Here is a 9,692-nt window from a genome sequence, read left to right on the forward strand (position 1 = left end):
TCTACTCAGGACCTCTCCTTGGTCCGGTAACTAAAAGGTTAACTTTTGACACCCAGGAAGCCCCCAGGACCTAGGTCCAGCTGAGGCAAGTTGCCCTCAGATTGGTCAGTGCAGAATGTTAGATATTTTCCTTTTCAGCCTGGGACCTGGGCATAGGAAAAGCCAGGACAGAGCCAAATAACGTTACCAACAGAAATGAAAGGGTTGGAAGCCATTGCCTTCTCTGCTAGGTGGGATTAAGGAGCAACAGGCTCCTTTCTTGGACAAGAGTTAAGAGCCTCTGTCTTCTTCATTCTCCTAGGACCCCTAGTGAGATGAAGATATTCATTTAATCATTTATCAAACATCCTTTCTTGAGTTAATTTAACAACTATTTATTGAGCATCTATTATGTGCCAGGCTCTGTGATAGGCATTAGGGAAACAATAGTGAAGAAGCAGGCTTAGTCCCCACCCTCTGGAGCCTAGTCTACCTAATGGGAGAGACAGAAAACAGATAATCAGACTAGACTGATTAGTGCTGACACTAGCACAGTGTGGGGTGTTATGAGAACACATAGGTGAAGTACTTTACTGCAGTCAAGGAAGGCTTCCTGCTGGCAGTGATGTCTGAGATGAAATCCGAAAGGTAAGTGGAAGGTAAATAAGTGGAGGGTTCCTCAAAGAGAGAATAGCTTCTGCAAAGGCCTAGAGGTGAGAGAGCTTATGGAGAGGGAGGACATGAAACTAGTTCAGTGTGGCTGGAGCATGGACTTGGAGGTGAGACCTGGGAAGAGAGGAAGCTGAAGAGAAACAGGAGACAGACTGTGCGGGGGACATTAGAGCCCATGGAGGATCCTGTCTTAAGACATTGGATTCTATCCTTTGGGCACTGGTTAGCCACCAAAGAGTTTTAAGCAGAAGAGTCACATGATCATGTTTTTATTTTAGAAAAATCTTTCTGGCTACGGTATGTAAAATAGATTAAAGAAGGAGCAGGAATGGAAGTGCGTCTGTGAGTCCATTTAGAATACCAATGTAGTGAGTTAGGTGAGTGATGATGGCACATTGGCCTAGGGAGGTGGCATAAAAAGAAGGCAAAGGGGAGTGGGGGGGTTGGAAATCCCAGAAATATTTAGGAGGCAGAAACAACTGGACTGATACTGGGATTAATGTTCAGAATTAATTAACACGATTAATGTCAGGGATAACACCTACATAAAATCAAGACAAATGACAATTGGAAAAATATATTTGCAATTCATATCACAAAAGGCTAATCTCCCTGCATATAAAGAACTCCTAGAAATGGGGGAGGGGGTTTTTCACTTTATGTGGAGTGTCAATGTCTATTACATTGTTTTGTACACCTGAAACTAATTAAAAATAAAAAACTCCTAGAAATCAGTAAGTATATGACCAACCATTAGAAAAAGTAGCAAATGACATTTATAGGCAGCTCACAGAAAAGAAAATACAAATGGCTTCTAAACATGAAAACATGTTCAGCTTCACTCTTAATAAGAAGAAGGCAAATTAAAACCACACAAATACCATTAGCAGATTGGCAAAAATCCAAGCATTGCTAACTTTATTTGCAGGGCTGTGGATAAACAGGCACTCCAATTTATTGATGGTGGGAGTATAAATTGGTCAACTCCTATAGGGTTACTTTGGCAATATCTATCAAAATTACAAATTACCATTTCCACTTCTAGGAATGATTCGTACAGATACATTTGCACTAATGAGAAACACTGCGTGTAAGGCTGTTCACTGCAGTATTGTTTGTCATAGGAAAAGATTAGAAACAACCATATGTCCATCAATAGGGAACTGGTAAAATAATAATACAAGTTGTGCATCTATACAATTAAACGCTGTGTGGCTGTAACAAAGAATGAGAAAGCTCTCCAAAATATTTTTTAAGGGGAAAAAAACGGGAAGGTCAGAACAGTGTGCTTAGCATGATACTTTTTATGTAAAAGAGCAGGAAAACCAAGAATATTCATTACTATTTGAGTAAAGCTATTCTGGAAGAATACACAAGGTGCCTATAAAAGTGGTTACTAGGTCGGGTGGGGAGACAGAGGTAGAGTGAGACTTCACCATATACCGTTAAATTTTTTTTAAATTTTTGAACCATGTGAATGCTTACCAATTCAAAAAGTTAAAACAATGTCGGCACACCTACTAAAATGGCCAATATGAAAAAGACTGAACATTTCAAGTGTCGGAGAGGATGCAGAGCTACTAGAACTCTCCTACACTGTTGGTAAAAGTGTAAAATGATACAACCACTTTGAAACCAGTATGACAGGCTCTTCAAAAGTTAAACATACACACACCACTCCTGTTTACCCAAGAGGCATGTGGGCACCCAAATACTTATACATGGATATTTACAACAGCTTTATTTGTAATAGCCCCACACTGGAAACAACGTGCGTGTCCATCAACAGGCCAATGGATAAAGCATTGCATTGTCATACAACAAAAAGGAATGAAGTGTATGGATCCACACAACTACATGGATAACCTCAATTATGCTGAGTGAAAGAAACCAGATTTTTAAAAACGAGCGCATACGGTAGCATTTTAGTTATATAACATTTTGGAAACTACAAACTGTAATGATAAAGAACAGATCAGTAGTTGCCTGTGTAAAGGGAGGAGGAGGGAGAGAGGGATTCTGGAAACTTTGGGATGACGGATATGTTCATTATCTTGATAGTGATGGTTTCATGGGTGTGTACCTATGTCAAAACTTACCAAACTGTACATTTTAAACGTGCAGTTTATCGTATGTCTGTTATACCTCAATAGAGGCATTTAAAAATAATAATGTTGGGATGAAGAAGAGGGAAAAGCCAAGGATGGTGACTAACAAACTCTTTTAATGTGCTGGGCAAGACAGATGCTGAAAGGAACATCACAGCAGAACTCGGTAAGGGCTACAGGAGAGATGGATAAGCTGTGCTCTGAGGGCTCAGAGAACAACGGTGCCTCTTCCTGCCGTGCCCCCTGCTCCCAGTTAATTAGACTGACTAGAGCTTTGTTATGTACCTTTATTGAGCATCTACTACGTGTTGTGCTCTTCGCTTATTTGACTGGCAAAATAAAACCACTTCCTATTTCCCAGTCCAAAGAGGGAGGATAGAGGTAAAGCTTTGGCTGGTCTTTGTGTAACTAAGGGAACAAGGATTATAAGATCTATGACTCAGAAATGGACCCTCCTTTCTTATTTCTGGCACGCCTTTGTAGGGCAGGCACTGACACAGCGCTGCAGAATAACGCAAAGGACTGCTGTAGCTGGGCAGCCTATTAGATCCTAGTGCAGCGGCTCTTCTTTTGGGGTTTTAATCATTTTTTCTCAATGTGAAATCCCAAACCACCTGCATCACTGCATCAGAATCATTTAGTACTTATTAAAAATGCAACGTAATAGGGTGATACTCACACACCAACATTCACTGGTTTGGGGGTTGAGATTTCATCTTATTCTTCAAGGTGTGTGTGTATGTGTGTGTGTGTGTGTGTGTGTGTGTGTGTTTTCCAAAGATCACTTACTTTTCAAAGGGCATCTCAGTCTGTCCAGGAGGCTGAAAGGGGTCTGGATTTGAAGTTCCAGCCTCCCCAGACGATTCTGCTGGATGGACTGTGTGCCCTGGGCCACATGCACTTGGCGCCTGTTCCCTGTTCTTCCCTCCACCTCCCCACCCCACCTCACACACGAACCTCTTCCAGACTGAGGATGTCCGATTTGGGCCCATGCACTTCCGGGCATAGCTGAGGAACCAGAGGAAGGAAGGGCCTGGGGCTTCCCAGGAAGGAGTGGAGGTTTGAAGGAGGAGTTTCTAGGGAAGGAAGCAGACCTGAGTATAGGGAGCCAGGTTAGGGTCTGGGATCCATCCATAAAAGGATCTGAACCCTTAATAAAGATTCAAGTTCTTAGCTGTTTTTCACTTGGATTATAAGGAAAGTTAAAACCAAAGTTTTAATGCTTTCCCTTATTCATTGGAATTCTCTTTAGTTTTCCCCCAACTCTTCAGTCAAGAACAACCTTGTTAGGGAGAATTCGCAGCTGTGCCCCTCTGGGAATACAGTTGCATTTCATCCAGAAGAAGAACCACACCAGGAGTTCTAGGCTGTGGCCAGCAACCAAATAAGTGACCCAGGACACAGAGGGTCAAGCAGAAGACTGAGGGACAGGCCTGAGACCAACTTTGCTTCTCATTCCATTTCCCGGAATATACTAGAGAGAGGGAATCCTTACAATGAAGAAAACTCTTGACACGTGAGTTTCACATACATTATCTTATTCAGCACTTACAAAACCCATGAAGTGTTATCCCATTTTACAAATGGGAAACTGTGGCTTCGAGAGGCTAACTTGCCCAAGGTTACACAGCTAGTAAGTGACCATGGCCACATCTGAAGATCTGATTGGATTGTAATGTCTCCTACTTGTTCCTGTGGCAATGGAGATTGGCAGTTAACAACCTGTCCACACACCAGGGACATTTGTTATTCTCTGTTCTATAAAACTTTGTATTATTTGATGCTTTTCAAGCCTATATTGCTTCTGTAGTCACAGAAATAATAAAGATATAAAAAAAGGGAAAACAATAAAATCAATGGTTCATGGAAAGCATTGTGAAATGCTTCTCTCTTGGGAACAGTGGGTTTTATCATCCAGAGGACTTGGGAAGACAGACTATAAAGAACATGGAATGTGGAAGAAAATGTAGGGTCTAGTCCTGGTCTGCTCCTTACCAGCTATTTGGCCTTAGACAAGTCACTTAACCTGACTGACCCTCAGTTTTCTCACCTTGAAAATTACTCCTACCTCACAGGCTTGGTGTGAAGGCCAAATAAGAAGAGAAATGATAAACAGAATGCAACCTGTATCTTAATCTACATAAGCATTAACTCTATCATATTTGCTGAAGCTGCCCTTTTGTTGCAAGAAAGGGAAACCCTTTTGGCCACTTCCTGGGCACAATCCCTGTGGAAGCAGGAGTCAGAGGCCTTTAGCCAAGTTAAATAGATGGTGGTTGATTCTGCCAGTTTATTTCCTTCTCCAAGCTTTCTTTCCCTCTTATCTACACATCTGCGTGTCAGGAATAGATTTTATTTTTCCTCTAAAATATAATTTTTTGATGGAAACTTCCAGACTTACCCAGAAGGGAGAAAGGAGGGGGGAGGACAAAAGCCCACATTTCTTCAGCATTTCAGTCAACAACCTCATTTTCTTCTAACAGTTGAAGTGAACTTCTTATGAATAATGGATGATAGTCTGATGAATATGCACACAGCCTATTATGCCTGTGAGGTTTGGTAAATAATTTATGAGCTGAAATGTTCCTCACCTTGTTACTGTACAAAAATTATTTAAAAAAACACACAAAAACATATTTACCCTTTGAGCTGGTAGGGTGATCTGTCAGAGTGACAGCAGCCCAGCAATCCAATTTTACATCATTGCTAAAATTAAATTAAATACAATAAAATATATGCACTTCAGGGTGGGAGGTCTGTAAAAAATGGAGCATGTACAGCCACACTCCTTGTCACATGCAAGTTTTCAAAAACTGGCTTCTCATCGTAAAATACCCCTGGATTGTTACCAGCACTCGGAGACCTTCTCCGTCACGGTCCATTCTCCTCCCAAGGACTTTAATATGACCAGTCAAGACGGACAACAGCTTCCTTGTTTTATGAAAACTGGCCAACTATAATATGCTATAACACCGTAAAATTTAAGACACCAGAGATTTTAAAAACAATCCCAAAAGCTTTCTGGGAGAACAAGCAGGTAACACATGGGGGGAAAAACTGGCCGAGAAGCACTTGGAAATGCATTGCTGTATTTCCTCTCCTCATAGCTGAGAGGTTTTTTTCCTGCTGACCAACCTGACTCCCTGCTGTTTCATCCTTCAACTCACTCCCACCTGCATAAGCCTCATTCAGTCCCTTGGCAACAGCAATGATGCCTTTAATCTGGTGATTAGAGTTATGGAAATACAGGGAAGGTGTTTGGAAAAACATGCATGGATCTCGGAGAAATTTGGTTGCTCCATGACAAGTTTAGAAGACTTGGAACTGAGTCAGTTCTCCAGCCAGTGAAGATAGGACCCCAGAGATGATCTACTTAGATTCCAAGAGTTTTCTAGGAATAAAGTATGTGCCAAGGGAGACTTACCGTCGACAGAGCATCCCTGATAAACTGGGTGCTTGGAGATCAAGCAAAAGAGGAAACAGAAGGTCCTGTCATACATCTGTGGGGTAAACCAATATAGTATTCCCAGGAAACAGAATGAATGACCTATAGATGGTAAATTATGTAATGAAGTCAGTGGAACAATGATGTAATTAAAATAATATTAATTAGAACAATCTGGTATTATTCAAGAAGGCTTCTTGGAGGAGGTAAATCTTGATAGAATTTGCAAAGCAAGAAGGGGCCCAATTAAATAGATTAGAGGAATATATGGCCAGGCCTTCCCGGTCTGGACCCTGTCTATCTTTCCAACCTCATTTTCTGCACATCTCCCTGTGACTTGCTGTGTTCCAACCACATTGCTCCAGCCTCTTTCGGTTTCTTGAACACCAAGTTCTTTCTTGCCTCATTGCCTCTGCCCCTACTATTCCTTCTGCATCCTGCTTATTCCATCTTTTAAGCTATGTCTGACTTCTTCAGGTCTTCCCTGCTCCTAGTGTGAATCTCTCATATCACCTTCTTGTTTTCTTAGTCATCACGTGTAATGATATATTTATGTGTTTCTTTCTTGTTTAATGTCTTTTTCCCCAGTAGACTAAAAATTCCAAGAGAGCAGTCTGTTTTGTTCTCCACTGAACACTTAGCAGCCAGCCCAGGGTCTGGCACTTGATAGATAATAAATATTTAGTGAATAAATGTAGGCTCAAAAGGCATGGAAAGTGGGAGTGAAGGAGAAAAAGAAAATGTGCTGGGCTGAGGATACTGTGGAAGACTTTCATTTGGCATGAGAAGCAGAGGGAAGCCACTGATGACATCTTCTCCCTACCTACCCATGGAAATATTTATATTGTTGACTTTTTTCTGATTATAAAATATACGTATACTTCTTCCAAAAAGATGATACTGCACTATTGCCAGAAAAAGACTATACCACAAGTATTGGTGAGGCTGTGGAACAACTAGAACTCTCGTGCGTTACTAGTAAGAATATAAATTGGCTCAAACATTTTGGAAAACTATTTAGCAGTATCTACAAAAGTTAAACCTATACCTCAAACCTAGCAATTCCATTCCTCAGTATATACCCAGGAGAAATAAGTGCATATATTCACCAAAAGACTTGTGCAAGAAGGTTCATAGCAGCTGTATCATAAAAGACGAAAACAGGAACAACCCAAATGACCATCAGTAATAGAATGGATAAATTGTAATATAATTATGCAATGGAATATATACAACAATAAAAAGAACAAATAATGCTGCTAGATCCCATAGCATGGATGAACCTGAAAAACAGATGTTGAGGGACAGAAGCGAGATACAAAAGAGTACATACTATCTGATTCCACTTATATGAAGTTCAAGAACCAGCAAAACTAATTTCTGGTGATAAAAATCAGAATAGTGGTAACTGGGAAGTTTGTCGGCTCTCAAGGAGCGGAAGGGAAACTTCTCGGGTGTTGGACATGCTTTGTATCTTGTTGTGGGTGTAAGTACATACACAGAGGGTGTCCAAAAAATGTATACACATTTTAAGAAAGGAAAGAAATGTATTAAAATTGTAATACTTAATACATACCGGTAACAAAAGATGAATACAAGTCATGTGTATACTTTTTTTTGGCACCCCTGGTATATACATGTAAAAATTCATCCAGGTGTACCTTTAGGGTTGGTGCATTTTACACCCCAATAAAAAATTAAAACAAAAAGTAATATTCAAGCAATGCAGAAGGGTATAAAATATAACTTAAAGGTTGCCTTTTCCCAAAGAAAACCACAGTTCACATTTTGATGTATGTCTCCTTGAACTGCTTAGATCATGTCCATTTCCTTCTTCACACAGTTGCTGCTAATCCCCATCATCCGAGGCATTTGAGCACCAAACCAAGTCACATGGCCTAAGAGTGTCTGCCTTTCTGTGAGGACATTCAGTAGCAAGTTTGCGCCTCTTCACATAAAGAGTGGTAGGAAATACAAAAATGAGTGAAGTCACACCTGTGCTGTCAAGGAATTTATAGTCTGAGGGGAAGGACCAGAAGGACTACAGACCAAACAACCCCTCAATGGAGGTAAAACCATGACCTACATTAGAGTTTCAGAGGGCCATCAAAATGGATGCCAACTATTGTACAGGTAATACCTTACAGTTGTACAGAGCTCACGGTTTTCAAAGTTTTTTCACATACAGTCTTACAATTAAACTAAGATGTTTCCACCCTGTGAAGTAGTGATTATTACTCACTCGTTTTGTGAGTAATGAAGAAGTTAAATTACTTGCTTGGCCTGCCAGTGGAAAACCTGGGACTAAAACCTAAACATTCTGACTCCTAACCCATTTGTTACTCATAAATCTTCCACCTGTGGTATCTCCTCACCCCCAGATGGAAACATCAAGCTGATAGAACCTGAGCTCTGCTGGCCAAGCAAATGATGATGATGCTGGGCCTCTAGAGGGAAGCGTCTGTGAGCAGGGCCTCTGGGCGTGAGCAAGCAGCAGGTAACTTTCTGGGAAAGTGTGTAGTGATGGTCTGGAGCCACCTGGCGCTGCTCCCCTCTCCTCCACATCCCTGCAGCGAGCGTCCTTCTACCAAGAAACAGCCTAGGGAGGGCTGAGGAGTCCACTTCCATTCTTCACACACTACCTCTCACTTCTGCTTACATCATAAGACCACCAAATGGGGGTTGGGGGTGGAACAGCCTAGGGAGACCAATGTTGGGATCCACCTTCTCCAGATTCTCCTCCCCAATTCTCCCCTCATTCCTTTTCTTCCCCTTTGTTCTCCGAACTCCTTACTCTTCCATTTGTCAACTACTTCTCCAGTCGGCTTTCCCTCAGCCCCAAACTCTGCCTCTTCATATCCCTTCCCCCATCCCTACCTTCCAGAGCCTCTAGATAAATCAAACCCTCCCCACCATCACCACCACCAAACCAGACGTTGTTTTTTCTCCATTCCACAGAACTTTGTCTATTTTTTGCATTTCTTTGTCTACTTGGACAAGAACGCAGGCAAGCTGTCTTTAGAAAACACAGCCCACAACCGCTACTGGGATGGAGGGAAGCATTCGGGGCCTGGGTCCCCTCCTTGAAATGGAGATAGGGCACATATGCTCCAGAGATTCGACGCTGGCCGAGCGGTGTCGGAGTTCCTATTCCTCCGTATCTCGCAATGGGGTCCTGGCCTGCGGCTTGGGAATGTACAAGAATTTGACTTTCAACGTTTAGAAGGGCAGATGACTAACCTAGAGTGGGAAGGGCGGCAGCCGGGACTCACCGCCGTTACCGCCCCAACCCTAGGCTGAAGGGAATGTGGCATAGGGTCCCCAGACCGGACTCCATGCTCCTGCTCCCACTCTCGCACCTTACAAAATGAAACGACCGCAAGCGACACCTCGAAGGGGGCTGCGTGACCCGCCCCACCGACCCTCCACTCCTTTCCCGGGAGCGAGCCTCTGGGGCCTCCCAGCGTGGGTAGTGGCTGAGGATCCCC

The sequence above is a fragment of the Rhinolophus sinicus genome, linkage group LG02 (genome assembly GCF_036562045.2).
Source record: "Rhinolophus sinicus isolate RSC01 linkage group LG02, ASM3656204v1, whole genome shotgun sequence".
In the NCBI taxonomy this organism is placed as follows: domain Eukaryota; kingdom Metazoa; phylum Chordata; class Mammalia; order Chiroptera; family Rhinolophidae; genus Rhinolophus; species Rhinolophus sinicus.